Here is a 23,073-nt window from a genome sequence, read left to right on the forward strand (position 1 = left end):
TTTCTCCTCCCTCTCTAGCATTTATTTCATTGGTCTGTTTTCTTTTCTCCTTCTTTCCACAACTTCCATATTTTGAACTACTCTTATCATATACAGTTTCCCACCAGTTCTTCACTTGTTGTTTCGAGTTTTACTCTTCCTGAAAGGCCTTGCTGTCAAAATAGTGCCAAGCTGCCCAAACACGTCTTTTAGAGTTCTCCCCTCCCTACTGCAGTATCATCCTTGATGCCTTACACTCACAATCTTCTTGCAAATAACAAATTATAAGAACACTTAGGGAAAGATATGAGGGATTAAATGTCCATGCAATTAAACTCCAAGATTTTAGTATTAAAAAATCTAGTAGCTACAATTATACACATTTTGGTTAAGAAACAATACTAACTTTTAAAAAACCCACAATGCAGACTTTGATCACTTCAGGGATGTGCTGGCCAAAGTATCACGGGACAATCCGTTGAGGGAAAGGGGGCCCAGGACGGCTGGTCCATATTTAAGGATCACCTTCTCTGTGCCCAGGAGCAAAGCATACCGACAAAGACAAAGGCAGGGAAGAATGTTAGGAGACCTGCCTGGATGAGATAGGAGCTCCTGGACACACTGTCACACAAAAAGAAACTGTACAAAGGAGTGGAAGAAAGGACAGCTAGAATGGGGGGTACATAAGGAAGCTGTCTGAGCATCAAGAGACCTGGTTAGAAAAGCTAAAGCTCAGTTAGAATTAAATCTAGCCAGGGAGATCAAGGGGAACAGCAAAAGTTTCTACAGGTACATTAATGGCAAACGGAAGACTAAGGAAGGTGTAGGCCCCCTCAGAAAGGAACAGGAGAACTGGTGACAAATGATGTGGAGAAGGCTGAGGTTCTCAACAACTTCTTTACCTCAGTCTTCACTGGCAAGGGCTCCAGCCACACTCCTGAAATCATAGAAGATAATTGCAGGGGCTGGAAGAAGGAACTGCCCACTGTAAGCGAAGATCAGGTTTGTGACCATCTGAAAAATGTGAGCATGTACAAGTCCATGGCACCAAACAGGATAGACCCATAAGGAACTGGCAGATGAGGTTGCTAAAGCACTATTATACTCCAAAAGTCAGGGCAGTCTGGTGAAGTCCCCACTGACTGGAAAAGGGGAAACAAAACCCTCATTTTCAAAAAGGGAAAGAAGAATGATCCAGGGAAGTGCATTACCTCTGCCTGGTAATATCATGGAGCTGATCCTCCTGGAAGCACTGCTGAGGCAGAAGTATAACAAAGAGTTGATTTGGTACAATCAGCATGGCTTCACGAAGGGCAAATCCTGCCTGACAAACCTGGTGGCCTTCTACGACAAGGTCACAACATTAATAGATGAAGGCTGAGCAACTGATGTCATTTACCTGGACCTGAGCAAAGCCTTTGACACTGTCCCATACAGCATCCTGATCTCCAAGCAGGTAAAATATGGGTTTGATGGATGGACCACTGGGTGGATAAAGGACAGGCTTGATAGCTGCACAAAGAGTGGCTGTCAATGGGTCCATGTCCAAGTGGAGGCCAGTGACAAGTAGAGTCCCTCAAGTGGGACCAGTCTTGTTTAACATATTTGTCAGTGACATGGACAGTGGCATTGAGTGCACCCTCAGCAAGTTCGCCGATGACACCAATCTGTGTGGTGTGGCTGACATGCTGGAGGGAAGGGATCCCATCCAGAGGGACCTTGACAGGCTGAAGAAGCAGGCCCAAGCCAGCCTCATGAGGTTTAAGAAGACCAACTGCAGGGTCCTGCATCTGGGTCAGGACAATGCCAGACACCATGATAGGCTGGGCAGTGACTGCTTGAGAGCAGCCCTGAAGAAAACGACTTAGGGGTGCTGGTGGATGAGAAGTTTAATACGAGCCAGAAGTGTACATGTGCAGCCCAGAAAGCTCATCACATCCTGGGCTGCATCAAAAGAAGTGTGGTGAGCAGGCATAGAGTGGTGATTTCCCTTCTATATTGCTCTGAGGACCCACCTGGAGTACTGTGTCCAGTTCTGGAATCCCTATTACAAGAAAGATATAGACATGCTGGAACGTGTCCAGAGAAGGGCCAAGAGGATGATCAGAGGGCTGGAGCACCTCTCCTGTGAGGACAGGGTGAAAGAGTTGAGGTTGTTCAGTTTGGAGAAGAGAAGGCTCTGAGGAGACCTAATTGTGGCCTTCCAGTATCTTAAAGGGGCCTACAACAAAGTTGGGGAGGGATGTTTTAGGGTGTCAGGTAGTGATAGGACTAAGGGGAATGGATCCAAGCTAAAGGAGGGCAAATTTAGACTAGGCATTAGGCTGGTAAGACACTGGAACAGGTTGCCCAGGGAGGTGGTAGAGCCCCATCTCTGGATGCTTTTAAAGCCAGGCTCGATGTGGCTCTGGGCAACCTGATCTAGTGGAAAGTGTCCCTGCCATGGCAGGCGGGGTTGGTAATAGATGATCCTTGAGGTTCTTTCCAAGCCTGACAATTCTGTGATTCTGAATCATGGTGAAAAATCACAGAATCCTAGAATCACAGAATCCTAGAATGGTTTGGGTCGTAAGGGAACTTAAACATCATCTTGTTCCAACTCCCTTGCCATGGGCAGGGCCACCTCCTACCCTATCAGGCTGCTCACAGCCCCATCCACTCTGAATATGAACACTTCTGGGATTGGAGCCTCCACAATTCCTCTGGGCAACCTATTCCAGTGCCTCACCACACAACTGGGGAAAAATTTCTTCCTAATCTCTAATCTAAACCTAGACTCTTCTAGTTTTAAACCATTACCTCTCATCCTATGTAAAAAGTCCCTCTCATCGCCTTTGTAAAAAGTCCCTCAACAGCTATCCTACAAACCTTTTGATACCCATCCTAAGTGTTTCTCTTTTAAAATAGTAATGGCCTCAAAAAGGTCTTACTTACTGCTACAGTGGAGGCAAAAAGAGTAAATGGACCAAAAATGCAAAGAAGAACTCCACCACATTGCCCTTTTTTGTCTTACAAGCCAAAAGTTTTGGATATATTTCTGGGAAAAGTCCAGACAAGTTTATGAAGGGAAATACAGTAACAGCAAGTAAAGGCAAACAGTTACCAGATGATTTTCTTGTGTGGTTTGTTTCAGAAATAGTACAACAGCTTTCTAACTTGACAAATTCTTATTGCTAGCCTGCTTATTTCAGTACAGGTTTTCTATCCTTCTTCTCCTTTCCCCAGCTTTTCCTCTTCTACTTGTATTTTCTATCAGTGTGTGATATGGTGTGGGAGAAAAGTGAAGACTACATATCCAATTTTAGCCATTGATGGTTGAATGTCCCAAGGGAAAACCTGCTATCTAGTAAAAGAAATTTTTAAAAAATACCCTGCCATTGATGTAACAACATGCAGTTCTTAGGAAGTATTAAGTTAACATCAACATGTCCCAGGAGTGTAGCAATTCTTACCTGTACTTTACAATTGCATAAAGATGCAGTGTAGCCAGGAAAAGGGCATTAGAAAGCAGACTCTGGTGCCTCCTCTGAACATACTAATCACCACTTCCAATTCTGCAAGACATTTTGGAGAATAGGTGGCAATTTGAATAAATACGTGAGCCAAAATACTGGAGGAAAAGGCTCACATTTAATGCTTGGTCCTAATTGTCTGATCAGTTCAGAGTTACTAGTCACTCATTGTCATGTGACAGGAATTGACTGGCAAAGTGACATGGTACAATTCAGCAATATTAAATAACATTATTAAAAATCTATGTTGAAAAGTAAAGTATTGGGAAATTGACTTTTATTTGCAGACAACTATCAAAAAAGGTAGTCTTTTGATGGCTTAGTTTTATGGGTTTAAGACTGGGTGTCTTAACCATAGAGAAAAAGACCTCCAGAAGAGTACAAGGAGGTAGACACAGGGAAGTGTAATCATTGTTATTTCATTCCCATCATGCTGCACCTCCCTATATGAGGGGAGCTCAGTCTGTTCTTTCTCTTTCTCCTTTCCTCCCTCTCTCTGCTCCCGACTGGCATAACTCCTCTTATCTCTGTGGCACTGCGGGGGTGTTTTGGGCCTTCTGTGGTGAATTTCTTGCTGTGCACTTTTGGCCTGCGGTGGGGGAGGGGGACTGTGAGGCCTGTGGGGGGAACTGAGGTCTTGGTAGACCTATCTTGCAGGGGGGGCAGTTTGCCCTGCTCCTGGGGCCTGCTGAGGCTGGCGGGGGGGAGAATGTTTTTGGAAGGTTTTGGCTTGATGGGCCCAGGTAGAGAACTGTGTCCAACTTGTGTATACATCCATTCCCTGAACACTTCTTGTATTTCTGTATATATTTGTAAATAGCATTAAAATTTAACCTCCAATTCTGTGTGCTTTTATTTTACTCCCCTGGGGGTAAAATACATTTCTGTCCTGTCGTCCTAGGCAGCTCATGGCTCAAAATTAGGACAGTTAGTGCAGTTTAGGCATATAAGTGAATAACGGAAGTTAAACTGGCAGCAAAGTATTCATTCAAACAAAATAGCAACAGAAACATTAGAAATAAAAGCAAGGACAAAAAGACAGTACTAGGAGGAATAAACTATTAAAATCCTACAGGAAATTTATGCATTCTAACTTTGAAGTTCTTAGAAAGGCACCTGAACAGAAACCTATTATCCAAATGTTTCACATTACTAGAGAAATCACGTAATTGTTTCATGTAGTGATACCAGAATTTGGGACATTTCATACATCTGTGCTTCAATCAGAAAGTCTGTGTTTTGACCCTTTTTTTTTGTTTGACTGTGTTTTAATTGTTCAGTTAGATTTCCTGAGAAGGAAACCCACATTATAGAGTATGTGTTCAAAAGTAACAAAAAGCATAGCACACAGTTTATTAAATTTATTGTGATTCAATTAGTAATTGCTGCTAGCATACAGAAAGTTAATGTTAGATACTGTACCATCATTGTACCATCCTACCAGAGATGAGTAGGATGCAGTTTGCAATAGGTCCACCACAAAAGCACCTCTAGGATAGGAGAACAGTTAAGGGTTGCTAAACTAGAGAAAAGATCAAAGGCAGACTGCAGTTCTCGAAGGACATGTCATTTAAAGGGTTACATGCAGCAAGGTACTTAGTACGGTTTTAAGAACAGAGTTACTGTCTGAAATGAGAATTGAAAAGTGTTGAGGTAAGAGAAATTAGAGAACAAAGTTACAGGCTTCAGGTGCACTGCCATGGCAAGATTGGCATCAGAGGAAGGATGCTAGTAGTGAAACGGTAGCCTCCCTGAAGGGGTGGGGGCAACACAAAATGCAGAGGCAGGGTTGCATGTATTACCTCAGTGTTACAATAGCAGCGTGTTATCTGAGCAACAGTTCTTAAAAAGCAGACTCTTCCTTAACCAGCACCTAAGTAATAGTAAAGAAATGATGTTTAAAAAGAGGATGTGCTGCATGTGCTGCAAAGACTTAATAAGACAGACATTTCACTGGCAGAGGAAAAATGTTTTGATTCAAGATTTCTTTAAACCTCAAGGAAGTAAAACATCAGAAACAGCTGGAAATACCTGGGTAATAGCAGAAGAGACAGGAAGAATGCTGAAGACAAAGGACCTATTTAAATAGCAAGACTCCCTAAGACAGCATGGCAATGTGGCACGAGCAAAGTCTTTGGAGGCATATTCAGAACTACGTAAGAGAAAATGTAAGGAATATGCACACATTAATTCTTTACTGCAAAACTCTCTCCTGGATGCAGACATTATTCTGAGTATAAAAAAGCATTCCTGAATTTTTTTAAGGACAGACTGGATGTGGCTCTGGGCAACCTGATCTAGTGGAGGGTGTCCCTGCCCATGGCAGGGGGGTTGAAACTACATGATCCTTGGAGTCCCCTCCAACCCTGACAATTCTGTGAATTTGTATTAAATGAAAAAGAAAAAAAAATTGCTAGGAGCCAGTCTTCATTACAGATTTAGAATTAAGAAAAAATAATAATAATTTAAAAAAAAAATCAACCACCTTCTTTTATCTGCGTTGAAGCCAGCTACACACAGCTCAAATGATCAGTATATCTTTGAAGATATTCCGTCTTTGTCTTACAAATAGTGAGTGGAAAAAGATTGAGTGATTTTACTCCGTCAGACAGAAGGATCAAGTTTATCCTGCATAAAGGAATAAATTATTCAACTGGCTATCTAATAGCTTAGGAGAAGTCAAAACAAAACCCACTGAATCTCTTAGAAATATTTTTATTGTGTGCCCAGGACAGAGCTGAGAGGCAAAAATAACTGATAGTCTGTGATGAAGTAATACTTACTCTACGAATTCTTACTCTTACTCAGTGGAATCAAGGGAATCATTCAAAAAACAACCTGCAAAGCAGAGTGGTCCATAAATTCACATGCATTAACTCAACTGGGTGATTATGTTCAACACTACTTTATTGCTGTGGTAGGACAAACGACAACCCTGGTGCTCTTCTTCCGAGCCATCACTCACAGCTAGGCCTGCCGCTGGTGGCAGAACAACCCTCTGAGGACAGCACTATACACTACTAAAGTCTATGGCTGCCACTTACTACAGCAATTGTACTAAGCCTAATTTTGTGAACTTGTGATGAACTTGGATGCACCCTCAGCAGACAATTGGGAACTAAATTATGTATTTACCTTGTATGTATGGAAAATAACGACAGCAACAAAACACTCCAACTGAAACTATCCTCATACAGCTACTGTTTTTGGGACTTCAATAATTCTTCAACATCTTTGTTTACTCTTTGGCATTTGAAGTTGTTAATGCAGGAAATACTGACATTACTCCATTAAAGGTGAATGATGACTTCTCACTCTGACCAGGATCTCCCAATGCACTTCTAATTACAATCTTTAAAGACATTGATACCACTCACCCATTCATGCAAATTTTAAGCTGAAGAAAATTATCACAATTTAAGCATTTTCAGCAGAATAGCAATGATTAATTGTGCTGGTTGCATACAGAGTCCCTTACATAGTACCCAGAGGCTTCCCAATCCTTCCCTCCTCCCATCTGAGAGTCTACCCAAACCCTCAGGGCTCTTTCTTCCCCCCTCCCACTGCTAGGCAAGTCTCAGGCTGGCCAGGTCTGAGACTGCCCCCCCCTCCATTCTCCTCCTGGCATTAGGCCTAGACAGGCCTAAGAGGCCTGAGATACTCCCCTGGCATTACCCGATAAGAGAGGACATCTCCCATGGGAGCAGAGAGGGAAGAAAGAGGAAGAGAATGACTCTGCAGATGGCCTTATAGGGTGCAGGATTTATGGGTAGAAATACGCCATTTCCTGTGTCCACCCCTATTGGGTGGGCACCTGGGACACCAGAGGTATATCTCATGCAGCAGTGGCAGGGGGCACCCAGCCTAAACTGCCACATTAATACAAGCTGAAAACCAAGATACTTGTTACTGAATAGTACGGCAGCTAAGGGCATACGTAAGGGTATATGCAGAGGCATAAGTAGACCATAATAATCACGTTAAGGAACTTGCACAAATTTCAGAGACTTTACGACGGTTAGTGAATATTCTTAGTTTCTCCTTATGACACTGTTCAATTTTGGACTATGCTCTTTAGAAAAAGGAGGAAGTTAAGGAAAAAATTAAAAGAGAACGAGTGTGAGCACGGTTCTTTAGAACTGTCACCAAGTCATTTGGGAAGGAAATTCTTGCTCCAGTTCCTGACTCAACTACTATTTTTATCCAGTTTCAAATTTGGAAAATAGACCTGAGGTCACAGTATGAAATCTGGACATTCAGTCTATGCTTTATGGGTTTTATGGCTCATGTTTGCCCTGTATCTGACCCAAGGCATCTTTAAAAATTCCAGGTATTTCCATCAACAAGCATCCATCAACAACACTTCCACTCTTTACTTGCTAGAAATTGCCTGCAGCAATGCTGTTACAGTACTCTTAGCTGGGGCATGATCATAGTTACTAAGGTCCAGTGGAAGTACTCATAACCCTGCTTTAAAAAGCCTCTATCATTTCCCTCTCATGTTCAGTGTACATCCTGCTCTGTTAGGCAAATCCCTAATCCTCAAAAGATCACAGGCAGAAGAACACTCTGAACACTCTGCACCATGAGAGAGTGCAGGTGGGAGAGGCAAACAGGTAGGAGAAAAGAGAAACTTCTAGTTTCAAAAGAACCTAAATGTTAAAAGCAAATGAGCTTTCAGAGACTAAGTATTCTGCAGCTTAGAAGAGGCTCTTAAGAGTTTTATACTTGACTCCTATCACAGGTGCTAAATTTATTTTAGAATGACTTGGTAGATAATAATCTAAGTTTTTATAGCATCATGAGAACACTAACACAGTTCAAACTTACCTTTAAAATCAGTATTATAATAAAGTCAGTAATTTCTAGAATATGATTTATCTTCTTGATGCAGTAATGAGCAGTGTAAACCTACCAACAAACTATGCAACATGACCTACCAAGCCCCATTCAGTTTGCAAACTTAAAAAAGCTGAGGTATGATATAGCAGTCTGACGAAATTACCAAGTAACAAATTGTATTTTGAAATTGCATCTACACCACTGTCCATACTAACTGCCTTGGGTCATACCTGAAAGAATCATTTGCTCAGCCTACCTAATCTAAGCCTGTCAGTGAACAGCCCTCAGATTGCTTGCCACAGACAGCATGCCGTATTGACACCCCCCGAGTGATTCCCAGAAACACCGCTCTTTCTGCCACAGACAGCCTTTCCTGGCCTCTGTCTACAGCTAGCTCCTTTCAAAATTTAGCACTATTTTCCAAAGAGGGTCATTCAGAGAGATGAACTATGGCCTAAAGTGTCTCCTCAGGAGAAAGTTAAAACCTGGCAAGTAGAACAGAGACTTTACAGGATGATTTCCCCATTCCAAGGTCATTACTGTAGGCCAAAAATCAAGACTACAGTATTCATTTGATAGCCCTCATGGAAGAATTACTACAAATAACAGATTTATGTTATTTGTAAATAACAACATATTGTAGCATCCCTGCAAGGAATACAGCAACTTTTTAGAACAGCTCTTAAGTTTTGTGAAACATAAAAAGGCTGGATATCCTCAAAAATTCTCTTAAACGTTTAGGGATAGGAATGACACAGAGAATAGTTCACACAGGAGATAAGAAAAGAAAGTGACTTTAAAGCATAGCATTTTGGAGCCTTGTTCTTTTCAAAGGCAGCACATTAGGCAATACAAAAAACAGGCTAAATAGATACAGAAGAAAACATAGATTGATTTATGGAAGCAGCACCTTGTCTAAGCACACTCTTGACTTCTGTATTCTGCTCTCTCCTCCTTCCCTCCATCTTTTCTGCATAAGTAAGCAGTCAATTCACAAGAATTGATGTGATTGACCATAATCACAGTCTGTCCTATCCTGATACATGCTAAGGTCACCATCATTTGGGCTATTATACTAGAAGGAAAGAAAAGCCTGTCCTTTCCTCCTGCTTGTATCTTGGGCCTCAGAGAAGTCCAGGATTCATGTTCCCTCTGCCAAATCAAGGAAAAACTATTTACATTATTTTTACAGTATTTGGCATGGTTTTATCCCACATGAGGCTGTTCATCAGATCTGACCAATATAACCTACAAAAATATTTCTCTAGAATGTCTAGTCTGGAGATGAGCAAGACACCAAACATGCAAGCTAGGAACATTGCAATAGACCTTAAGTCATAAGAAGAGTTTGTGGGAGTGTTCTATGTTTTCTTTCACGCAGGCTTGAGTGTCTGGAAAAGAAATCGATTTGTGCTAAGAAGAGATTCCTTATCCAATGCTTTGAGCAGCTTTGGGAAAAAAACAAAACAAAACAGAGTTTAGGGGTTTGGTTGGTTGGGTGTTTTTTTTTGTTTATGCCTTTTTTTCTTTTTTTGTTATTGTTTTTTGTTTTGTTTTTGGTTTTAGGAGGAGAGGAATTGTACTGGTTCTTAATCTACTGCCTGGATGAGAAAAGATAAAGTACTTAGCTCCTGTCAGTAATCTCTATTGGCCTTTTTTGAGTGCTAAGTGGATATAATATATTTGCATCCTTGTCTCTTGATTCAATGTCCTGTACAAAAGCCTGTGCTCCAAGTATTTATCTTCTCCCTTATGCATGTACTCACAGCCATTTTAACTTCTTTCCCACAACACTCGGCATCCAGTCTCTTTGGTGCTATTGGATTATGCTGACCTCCAGCAGGTGATGTGAAGTTCATACGGGGTAACCAAAAAGATAATGGAAGAACTCCCTAGTGGACGGAGAATGGCGTTAGATAATACAGAAAAGACGAAATAGATCATGGGGTTTCTGTGGAGCACCAGTTTTGGGTATTAAGGATTATGAGGTTCTTGCTAGAGATGCTCTGAGAACTTGTGAATTAAGTAGCCAGCCTGATGGGGCTTTAGAGAGAATTTCCAGCAACTGAAAACACTGGGACAAATCTCAGGAATAATTTAGCAGACCTTGAACAACCTGAACATAGCCCAAGAATCAAACACTGGAAATGTAGTATCTCTTTCTTTCCAGAGTAGAGGGGCACGTTTTACACTGGGGTGGAATCTGGTGAGAAAAAAAAGGTCCCTGAACACCTTTACAATCAGACAAAATACTTTAAAAAAATCTGTACAAAAAACCCAACAAACGAAGGGAACTACAGATTTGTATGCCAGCAAAAGAGATCAAAACACAAACCATAATAAATTACACTGTGTTACTGTTGCGAACTTTATAAAAACCTGCTCTGTCTATGCTCTTACTGCTTCTTTATTCAGTAATCCATCCCCACAGAAGGAGTAAGTAACAGGTTTGTCCTACTTGTTACCAGAATTTGGATGAACATACTAATTCAGCAACATAAAATCTGAGATCAGTGTAATTCTGGGAAGCAAGGCCTGCACTGTCTTCAATAGAATGATGTACATCAACAGTACTGAGGGATACAACAAAATATTTTAAAACATTAATTAAATGGTTAAATTCTACCTTTGCTTCCCATAACGATGATGGGCAAAAGTGAAATACGTGCATTTTGGTGATCCAAGATAGCCACATGTGTACAAAAAGACTTATTCAGTCTCTGCTTTAAATGAGATTAGCAGAATTAAATTAAACCATGTCAAAATCTACTTTTGACACTTTTTTTCTCCAGATATGATGCAAGACACTGAGACAATACATTCTTTTCCTAATTTTTTTTGGGTTCCCAGACAACTCCTCAACATACCAAAATAGTCTTTTTTCTTTTCCTTTTTTTTTTTTAATGGCAAGTTAATATGTTTATATCAAAGTTTCTTGCTTAATCTGAGATCTTTTTGCTTAAGATGTAATATTGTGAAGCAGATTCCAAAACATTTCTAAAAATGTCTCTTACACTACTTTCTCTGGCAGAAGCAAATATTGGCACAGGATCTTTCTGAGGGATTCTTAATCACGTTGCAGATTAAAAGGGGATTTTCTGTTAGTTCATGTTCAGTTGGGTTTTTTTTCTCTACACACCAGAGAGAACATAAAATCTATATGGAAAACGAAGGAAACAAACATCATTGAAAACACTAGATTCCCAACCAAATTGATTTATTCAAGAAAAAACAGAAACAGTTCAATTACTTGTTTCAATATTTCTCAAATATACACAGTCTGAATTTATTACAGAAAACCTGAGGAAATCAAGCTGTTACGCAGCTCAGCTCTTGATGCTGGAACTGACCAGCCTGAAGAAGCCAGCTATATGTCCAGACCTTTAATTGAAATCTGCCGCTGAGGGGAATTATATTGTGCTATCGGCTGGTACAAATTGGGCTGCCTAGCAACAGCAGCAACAAGTTTCAGCAAAGCGATGTGTCATAAACTAGCAATTGCCTCTGTGAATAGGAGTTTGTGGAAGTAGAATATTTACTAGCAAGTGCTCTTCAGAGAAGGAACAGGAAGCCAGCTGAAATTAGATGATAAAGTAAAAATATAACTTCCTTAAAAGCATGCACTTTTAAACACATACTTTTGAGGTGAATCACAGCAGCTTTTCATATGCTGTTGACAAGCCTATGTCTTTTTTAATGAAATACTCTTTAAAGAACATGGTCACGTAAGTTATGAACCTGCAGGACAACTGGATCAGCTATTAAAACATCAATAAAACCTCAAGTTAAACTAGGTAATGGATGATTCATTTAACTTCATCTCATTCTAACAAAAAATATATTTCTGCAGCTGTCCATAACTCTAGACGTCAAAGCAACATTGGTGTGTTGGCAACAGAATAGCTTGCTACACCAAAGCAAATTTTCCCTGCATGTGAATTAGATTAATGCTATACTTTTAGAAGAGTTACACTTCTAGAAGAGTGATACTCACAAGGCACATCTGCAGTGTGGCAAAGCAGAGCTCTGATGCCAGTTTACAGAAATGGGTCCTACTGAGTAAAATTCATGGGGTTACATGAACACACAATACAACTCCACTCATGATGGCAATACAGGGCTGTAAAATACAGGAAAAAAATTATCCAAAAATATCACGATTGCCCCAAATCCAGGGGTCCAAAGACGACCCTTGCGAAATTATGTGGTAGAAGATAGAAAACCCATTCTGAACTCTTAAATAGAAGTCATGTGAAAAAGAAATAAGAAATGTCATAGATTAAGTTTTGAGGTGGCTGAGAACGTTTTCGTAATGTTCACAGCACTGCACACGATATAGGCTTCTAACAGTATGACTTAAAAAAAAAAAAATGTTTTCAGAAGCTGAAAAAAGGAAACTGTTGTATTTCTGCTTGGTTTTAATGGTTTTCTAGTTGTTACTTATATTAAGAAAGTCCCTGCTGCCCTAAAACACACTTTTATACTATCTGTTCATTACCACCACTGAATAATGAAACAGAGTGCATTTCTGAGGTTTAGCCCCCTTTTAGTAGACAGGCCAAGTCAGCATTTCTACTAGAATTTCTTTTAAAGGGTTTACAGAAGCAACCCACAATATTCATGGTTGAAACTCCTATCTTTGTTCTAGTCTCTCTTGCTCACTCTCTTTTTGAATTTGCTATAAAAGCTAAATTAGGTCTCAGGGGTACTGCACCACTAAACAAAGATCCCTTCTACTCCATTGTGATGGAAGTAAATCTACTCAGGAGGGAGATGCACTTAAAGGAGAGGCTAAAGTGTCTCCTTCCCCCAGTTCTCTCATCTTTAACACAGATTTAACACTTCACAAAATCACTCACACTCACTCATACACTTGCCTCTACTCCTTATAGCCTTCTCTCTTTCTCAGAAATGTAGCAATTGAATTTACGAAACAGGAATAAAAATCTTGTCTGGAGCAACTTGCTAAGTTGTTCCAACATATACATCATTCCTTATACAGCCTCTTTATGTATATAAAGATTCTAAATAAATAAGAATACTTACTCTTTTCAGCATCAGGACAGCACTTTCAAGAGGATATATCCACAGTCCAGTGTATAGCCTTGTTACAATAACGGTGTAGTTCTGCCCTCCCTGTGGTTTCCTGTCTACTGTTGCTAATTACAAAATTCTAGTATTTTCTCAACTTCAGCTCCATTGCCACAGGATTCAAAGTTGCAAATACTCTTAAAATATGCCTCAAAATGAAGGATCAAAACTTTCACTCAAGGAGAAACAGCTACATCAAAAGCTGACCAAAATCTGAATGGTACAATTTATTTACTGTCCAGTTATGAAAACAAAAGAATTAAATATTTTAGATTTTTTAATATTAAAAGTACTGCAAAAATAAAATCAAGAATGCTGACATATCTAGTATATACATGTTATACATAATGTTAATTGAAATTTGGCACTGTAGATTGGAATGGCTACTAGTGATTGCCACTTCTACTAGGCACAGAATAGAAGTGTTTGTTTGTATTTGAAAGAAGAAAACAAGATTCCTGTAAAATATCTTTTTCTGATGACAGAAATAATATAGAATAATGTTTCAAAACATTATGCTGATTTAACCCTGGTCTCCCTGCAATGCTTAAGAACAACTCTATTTTTCAGTTCAGTTTTCAACCTCTGAAATCTTAAGAAGTCTGGAATATGCCTGAATATGCTTAAATATTTTTGACAGAAAATCTCTAGTAACTAGAAATGTCCTAAGATCACTTATGAGAAGCCAAGAACAGAATAAAGACTCTCATGCTTGTATATTAGATTGCAAAGCTTATCTTAACACACAGGATTTATTTTATATAAAATTCTGATGCTCCTGTCATTCCTACCGTGCCTTTTTTGTATGGCTGGTCAATTCTTCAAAATTTTGATAAAAATTATGAACTTGTAAAAAACAGATTGTAATTCAGCATGTAATCATAAGAAGAAATTTAGATTACTTTAGATTTTATTATACAATAGATTACTACCGTATCTTACTTCAGAAGCAAACACCTCTTACATCAAGTGAAATTATTTCAAATTAATAATCAACATGAAGACTGACTATAGATTACAGACAAAGGTTCAAAAACAGGTCAATAGTGACTGAGAGAAATAAAAATGCCATGGCACTTGGTGGCCTTCAAGAAGTAAGCTGGTGGTCTCAATCCAGGCCTCAATAGACTTTGTTCATACAAAAAGAAAAACAAAACCCACCACATAGCACTAATTGGCACCCCTGTTGGCACTGTCAGTAGAAAGGCCAAGGTTATAACAGCCACAGGAAAAGGGTCTTTCAAGGTCAGTGTTAGGCACAATAGGGAAGTGGCATGGGAGAGACAGTCCCAGTGCTGTGGGCAGGTGAGCTCCCAGGGACATCTCTTATGCCTGCATGTAACAAGATCTGCCTGAAAAAGTATTTTGCATGTCAGTCCCCTTATCCATGCAACCATTCACATGTCAAAATCCCCTTCAGCATCAGGTCCTAAAGCCATGAAGGATAAAGAAGAGTCACCAATCTGGCACCTTTTTCAAGCAAGTGTGATGTGCACTATACAGCAAAACATTTAAGGAAGTTCTAATTTATCTGATTTGACAAATTGTCAACGCACAAAAGCTTCCTGCCTCTTTCCCTTACTGTATCAAGTCACTCTATCTGCAGTAGAAGAGGAAGAACTACTACAGGTAGAAACAGTCACACAGGAGAAGAAAGTAAATGATGTTAACTTCACACTTTTTTTGACTTTCTTTTACATAATAGTTGATGAACATCCCTACAAAAAGAATTCACAAGTGTGCATACCTACAGACTAGTTGGATATGGATGATTACAAACCCTTCTTCAACTTGCTTTTCTAGTAAGTCTAATGAATAGTGTGGTAGGATCACGTTGTGGGTTCATCCTAAACCCTTACTCAGTGGTCTTTTTCCATTAAGTCTGCCAGTTAGAGTACACTTATGACAGAAGCATTTGTGTCGGTGTGAGCTGAAATTCCCCCCCCCACCAACAATAACCAGGCTAGCTCAGTCTGGAAGCAAATGAAAAGCTGTATTTACAAGCAGAGTCTAAAATCTACAATGAAATGCAATGAATATATACAAATATACAAAATTCACAACATTCACATATATATACAATCAACAGAAAAAGCACAACCGATCTCCCTTTGCTTCCCCCCAAGGGGACCCTCCCAAAGGGGCCTCCCTCTCCCAGGAGCTTCCCCCTCAGACCCCCCTGGACAGAGAAGCAGAGTTAGTTAAACAGAAAGTTGTTAACTTAGCTGCCAAGGTCAGTGTGTTATCTTCAGCCAGAAGAGAAGAAGAAACAGCAGCCAGACAGCCCAGCAACTGCCCCCACTGCCGAACGCAGAATGTGCAGAATGCCTACTTTGTTTTGGGTAATAGTTCTTAAACATTTCTATCTCTCCAATGGAAGTGTTTAGAACAATCGTTATTTTGCTCTCTTACACCCAATAGTGACTTATTTACATTCTTTCACTTTCTCTGTTCTGAATTTTGCAAGGAAAAATTAAAAAGACAGTTTCAAACCATCACAGCATTTCACAAAGTGAAAAACCACAAAGACTACAAAAATATGAAATGTACCAATATGCAACAAATACCTGACAGCCACAGTAGGTGAGGATTAAACTAATACAGCAAGAAGAAAATAATCTAACAGGTAACAGGCAACTACAAAAAAAACTAAAACCACTACACATACATCAGAATGACTGGTTACCTCTAAGAGCAAAATCTGATACCCAAACAGGACTGGAAAATAACACATTATTTTTATAATTTCTTCTGCATGATAAACTACAAAAATACATAAATAAGTAAGGTAAGTTTGTATGCTTGGATGTGAATCTACTCTTGGAAATGGATGTTTTTTAAAGTCACATCATGCAAAAAAACCCAAACTTAACTTTGAAGGAGTTTTTCAATGATTCTAGACATAAATGTATCAAAATACCACCTATTCCTTCATCAAATATGAAACCTATCTTTGCATCCATATAAAATATTTTCAGTTCTTTTGCTGAGCAGTAAGCAAAGTATTAGTAGTTTAGCATTGCTTGAAATACTGTAACTGTTGGCCTCTAAACTGTGATCAGTAGTTTCTCAGAAATAGCCTTACTTAAATGAAAAATAATGAGTAAAGAATATACTAATCCTTTAACTTGTTCCACACTGAAGCCTATATCAAAGGATCAAGTGCACCCTTTGTACCATGGGATGTGGCTGACATACTGGAGGGAAGGGATTTCATCCAGAGAGACTTTGACAGGCTGGAAAGGTGGGCCCGTGTCAACCTTAAGTTCAACAAGGCCAAGTTCAAGGTCTTGTACCTGGGTTGGGACAACCCCAAACACAAATACAGGCTGAGGGATGAGTGGATTGCAAGCAGCCCTGCAGAGATGTACTTGCGGGTGCTGGCTGAAGAGGCAGTTGACATGACCCATCAATGTGCACTGGCAGCCCAAAAAGTCAAATGCATCCTGGACTGCATCAAAAGAATTATGGCTAGCAGGGCAAGGGAGGTGATTCTGCCCCTCTGCTTTGCTTTGGTGGACCCCACCTGGAGTACTGCATGAAGTTCTCGAGCTCCCAATATAATAAGGACATGGATCTGTTGGAGAGGTCCAGAGAAGGGCCAGAGAGATGATCAGAAGGCTGGGGGACTTCTCCTATGAGGACAGGCTGAGGGAGTTAAGTCTCTTCAGCCTGGAGAAGGCTCTGGGGAGAACTTCCAGCAGCATTCCAGTACCTGAATGGGACCTAAACGAAAGCTAGAGAGGGACTTTTTATTAGGGCATGTGGGGATAGGACAAGGAGCAATGGTTTGAACTACAGCAGGAAAGATTTACATTAGACATTAGGAAGGTGGAGGAACACTGGAATAGGCCACCCAGAGAAGTTGTGGATGCTTCATTCCTGGGAGTGTTTAAGACCAGGCTGGATGAGGATTTGAGCAGCCTGGTCTGTTGGAATGTGTCCCTGCCCATGGCAGAGGGGTTTGAACTAGATGATCTTTAAGGTCTCTTCCCACTGAAGCCATTCTATGAACAAAAGTGCTGTTACGGAGCTATGAAAAATCACTACAGTAGAATTTGTCTCCCTGAAATGATTTCATAGTGCTTCTCAGTTTTGCCCAAAAGATAATGCAGGTTAACAATGAATCAAAATCTGATGCATTGCTAAACATTTCAGTAATAACATGAAGACTTTTCTCTCAGACATACACCCTCTAGTTCAAATGATCCCAAGAAGGATGAAATAGATGTTAACGGATGACAGCTTGGCTCTCTGCCTGGTTTATGCTTAGGACTTACAGAAAACTACAGAGAGGAGGTGGGAAAGCAGAGATTTAATGTAAATGAGCTTCCCATGCTACCAGAGTAGTTTTCAGAAAATTCTGATTTTTTTTTTCCTCCTTTTTTTCCTTGGATTATGGAGAGTTCTGTGATTCTTTGGTTCTGTAATAGCCTTTGTGGAGCTGCTACAGAAGAAAAAGATAGTCAAGGCTACATACTTAAAAGTCACCGTGATCTAGGAGAAATGGAAAGCATCAGAATAGCATTCCTTCCTTATCTTCTGAACATGAAGAAATAAAAAAAAAAAACAAAACCAAAATTCATTATTTCTATCTTACAAAAAAAAAAAGTTTCACCATCAGATATAACACTGACTCCAAAAGCCTATTATATGAATTGGGGAAACTCTGAATAACAGATAATTTTATAAAAGTAATTAAATCCAGATACAGGAAAAATCTTTTATCAGGCAAGAGAAAGAGCAGGTCCTGGCAACCAAGCACTACTACGAAAGTAGATACATCTCTCAAGCACCTCTTGTATCTCCAAGGCTACAGGGATACAAATGCAATAGAGTACATGATGGAGATGTAGCCAGTCCAAGATTCCACAAATTGTTTATTTCTTCCCTACAGTATGTCCCAAACAAAGATAAACTAAAAGGAACAGAAGAGTGAGAAGAACATCTTTCTGCAATACATGATGCATGCTCTAATGAACCAATTATATATATTCTAACAAATGAACCAAATCTAATGTCAAGGACTTTTCTGAGTGTACTACTTTTAACAAAAGTGACTGAAAAAATACTGAGAAATAATGAGGGACAGAAAAATTGTAGAAAGATTGAAAAAAAAAAAAAGCAAACTCATTTCATTTGACTCAATTTAGAGTTTAAAAAGATCAGGTTTAGGACATATTTTGCAAATGACATTGTAATTTTGCAAATGACTGACTTGGCTGAAGTGCACTGACAAGCTTGTTCAGACAGCTTACATAACTGTATATGTGATGTTCAAACTTGCAGCGCTCCTGAGTTGTGGAGCTCTAGACATACATAGAGAAGTGAATGGAAATGGATGTCTAATGTTTGCATTCAGCTGAAAATAGAATAGTTTGAAATCCCATTACAACAAATCTACATGCAACACCAAGTAACAAAAAAATAATACAATGAACACATTCAGGTTTTTTATTTATTTCACTTCTTTCTTCCCCATTTGTAACAGTATGCCCAGCCTAGTTAATTCCACATGAAATAAGTGGAAATTTAAAAGTCCAGTACCTTGTAGTACACCAATGTTCATATGAAAAAAACCTTCCATCCCCTCACTCTTCCTTTCTATATTTTGTTCTTTTCCATTTCTACTGGCCTCTCCTGTGTCACTCTCTCTTTTGCACATCAGCCTTTCTGTTTTGCTTGTTGAGTATCTAAAATTACCCTCCTTTTTTGTCCTACCTGTTAAAATTTCCTGTTGAAAAGATTCAGTTCTCTCCTTCAGTTTTATGATACAGCTGGCATAACCTTTTTTATCCTAAGTTCTGCTGAAGTCTGAAAATAGCTTGCTGCAAAAGGTCCTATTTAGTTTCCTGTTTTTCATGTCACTCACACTGGAGTTTGTAGCAATTTCTGACTTGGAACAATTCTTGGTGAGTGATCTTTTACAAAAATAAGTATTGGAATTTTGTCAAATTCAGACCAGTGATAAACGAAGAAAGCAACACCTACATAGGCACCTGCATTAACACAGTGCAAGTTCTCCCCCCCTCTTACCTGCAGAACTCGAAGTGATAGTATTGTTAGCTCACCCATATTCTGAAGATAGACTGTAAACAACCAATGGACCATATCGTGCCATTAGTTTTACAACAGAATTTCCAGACAAGTCAATATGGACTTTGGTTTTAAAAAAAATCAAAGATACAGATTGGCTCAACCACAGTTCTGCAGACAGATTTCACTAAGTTGATGTAATATACTGAAACATTTGCTTGAAATATTGATACATATGTACAGTTTCTCCAGAAATCTTTGTGTAATAATTGTTACTTCTCAGAAGGTCAGACTAGGTATTGCATGCAAAGTTCTATGCGTTTATTTTTTTCAGTAATACATTACTACGAATTACTTTATGGCTAAATTATAGTAGTTGCTAGATACTTTCAAAGGTTCATCACAACACTGGTAATGCCTTTATTCCTGATCAGTTCAGAACAAGGAATTTCATAAGCATGAAGAAATTTTGCTCTGCAAATTGTAGTGGAATAGGATGTTGACATTCTTTAACATATGGAATGATTTGTAGTTTGAGTTATTCTCCATGAGTGTTAATAAATGACATTTTGCCCCTATTGACATTGTTATTTTAATCTTCCTCCTTATTCCTGTTTGAGAGATGAACATAATCTTAATTTTCTAAAATTGACTATGCCCAAGAGGAAACTAGTATGTATCAACGATTATGATTCCTCAGTAAAATGCGTCCCACCCAAATAAATGAAAGCTGGGTTATCTGTATGTCGCCATAGTTCGTAGTATTTAATCCTCGTGATTTTAGACACAAATTCAGCTTATTTAAAACACAGATTTTTTTAATGAGAAAATTTAGTGAAAGTGTTGCTAATTTTTTACTTTTAGAAATAAAATGCAACATTAATTTAAAATTCTGAAATTCCCACTATTCTAGTTAGCACACCTAATAAATGTTACTGAAGCAGTACTGCTTAAATGCTATCACGTGATATACATGATGGCCTTCTAGACATTCAGAAAAAACAATTTAACCGATATTCTTGTATCACGTTTCCATTTTCCATGTGTTATTGGTGTAGAGAGAATCGCTTGTGTCATTAAAAGAAGTCTGGCTAGCCGACAGACACTCCTAACAGCAATTACCTGTATGATTTTCAAAAATGCATGGAAAGAAAAGAGCTACAAGTTTTAATACAAATTCCTAAACAAAATAAAATAATATCTGTGTGGTCGTAACTTTCTCCAAAAGTTTCTTCACAAAGCTGAAATCACCAAAGGGCACTGTGCCTTAATACATTTCCTCTCTGGTGCCATTACTTCTCTGTACCACTAGACTGTGCTGCATTTGTTCACATTTGTGGTTCCGCTGCATTTGAGTATCCGGCCTCAGTTCCTGTACGGGGCCTCTCCTTTCTTTTCAGTTCATTCCAATTAATTACTAAATACAGTTCACTGTACAAATATTGCATAAAATTCCCAGAACAATGCATGCTGAAGTAAGCAATGCTTTTCAGAGACAGTTTGCTGCTTCATTCTTCTCCCAAACATGAAATGAACCAGCAGAACACCCGTTTCACAACTTACCACCTGAAACGCAACATTTACTTTAATTTATCCATCTTATTTTGAGAAGCAAAATTGGTGCTGCACTGTTGAAGTGCACAAGTAATCAAGGAAAAGCGTGCTAGCAGACTTAGATTTTCCAAAAAGCACTCGTGCAGCAGGCTTGTAAATCAGAAATTTAACCAGCAGAAGTTTATGATCACCTAGTAAAATCAGGTGTATTTTCAACAAGGAAAGCTAAGTTAACACACATAATGCCTCTAAACAACATTTTTAAAGAAAATATCCTTAATTTTGCTAAACCCTGTTTTATACAGTTCACATATAGTAAACTCACTAAAATGTCCCTAAGAAAAAGATTTTAATTTCCAATAAATGTTTTGGAAGATGGTTTGCTCCACAGTTTCCACTCTAACAAATAGGAACAGATCATCAACTCTGGTCTGTAGATTCCAAATATCTTTCAAACAAGTGTAGGTTTTCAACATGTACTACATACTGCATAATCTAACTTCCACAAATTATCAAATTCCATAAAGGCTATCACACTTCACTTCTTGTTGTAGTGGAAATGATAATTTAAGAGTTGCTTATTTATAAATAGCCTTGTCTTCATTTTTTACACTTGAAGTTTATTTTAGAAGAACCTTAATTTCATATAAGATCAATGACAACCTGCTCCAAAACAAAATATGTAACCTTCTTGACAGTAGACTGAACTGCAATTTAACAACTTCTTAGTTTTCATTTAATCTAATTTCTTTTTCCCCACTATGAGCACCTTCACTCAAAAAAGCCTCATAATATGTATATATTACTTGTGTAAGAAAAGATATTTTTAGTCTAATGGATTGCTTTAGAGAGTGAAAAAAATAAACACAACAAGAATGCACATCTGGTTTGGAAAAGTTACTCTGAAAGATAAAGTAATTTATGCCTACCATGGATTAATGAAGCAGAAATATGACTCTTAAAAAGAATAATTTTTCGAGTGAAAGTAGTTCGTTGTGCTCTGGATACCTTCTAAGTAACCATTGATAACTAAAATGAATCTGTTAATTGTGAGACCACCTTAATAACATCTATAAGCAAACAATGCTTTAAAGACTAAATTCACAATAATTGTCAGAACTACTCTGAAAATTGCTGCTCTTTCAGCCATGCTAGAATGTTTACCACCCTTTGTAGCATATTCATGCCTAAATATATTACAAACTTATGTATTTTCTTAGTCTTTAGTTAAAGACTGCTTTGGCACTATTTATCAGCAGAAATGCAGCATAACAAGTAAGCAAATAAATGTATTGATAATTGGCTGAAAAACAATGCTTATGAGTACTTTCTCTACGTCAGCATTACCTAAGAAAACAAGTAGTGTATTTACCAACATCTCTTCCCAGAAAATATAAATTTCCAGCCAATGTAATAGCTATATTTCTGCAGCAGAGAATAGCAGGCACTTAGGAGTCAAAGATGATTTCATTAAAATTTCACATTCAGATTTTAACACAGCATGCTTCTTAAAATGTTGATTTCCTTACACCTTTGTAATTATTGCTGTTTCATAGAATGCCAGTCTCTGGCTTCAAAGGGACACAGAACAAGCAACCTCAAATTCAGTTTGCCTTACTTCTAAGTCAGTAGTCCTACTATAAGGCGTATCCCCATCAAATCTGACTGAACTACTGCATAAACAAGGCCCATGATAACAGGAAAATTATTGGAAAATTATTTTTTCTGTCAAGTAAGAGTAGTTACTTGACATTTACTCTTTAATGAGTAGGCCCCTTATGTGTACCCAGATAAACATGTGATTTTAAAAATTTATCACATTTTTGTGCAGCAATGAAAGTGTTGATCTTCCTTAAATAGATAAATGCATTGTAATTGACAATTCATCAAAATAATTCATCATTAACAGCATAATAACAACATTTATGTCAAACTAAATTGGCCTGTATACTTCTGGCAGAGCAGAAACAGCTGTCATTCTGTTTGCATAAATTTCCAGCAGAATGTGTCTGGCAAAGTTAAGTGTGAACATTTCTGCATTATAAAAAATAGTTCCAAG

This window comes from Indicator indicator, chromosome Z (genome assembly GCF_027791375.1).
Source record: "Indicator indicator isolate 239-I01 chromosome Z, UM_Iind_1.1, whole genome shotgun sequence".
NCBI classification, from domain to species: Eukaryota; Metazoa; Chordata; class Aves; order Piciformes; family Indicatoridae; genus Indicator; species Indicator indicator.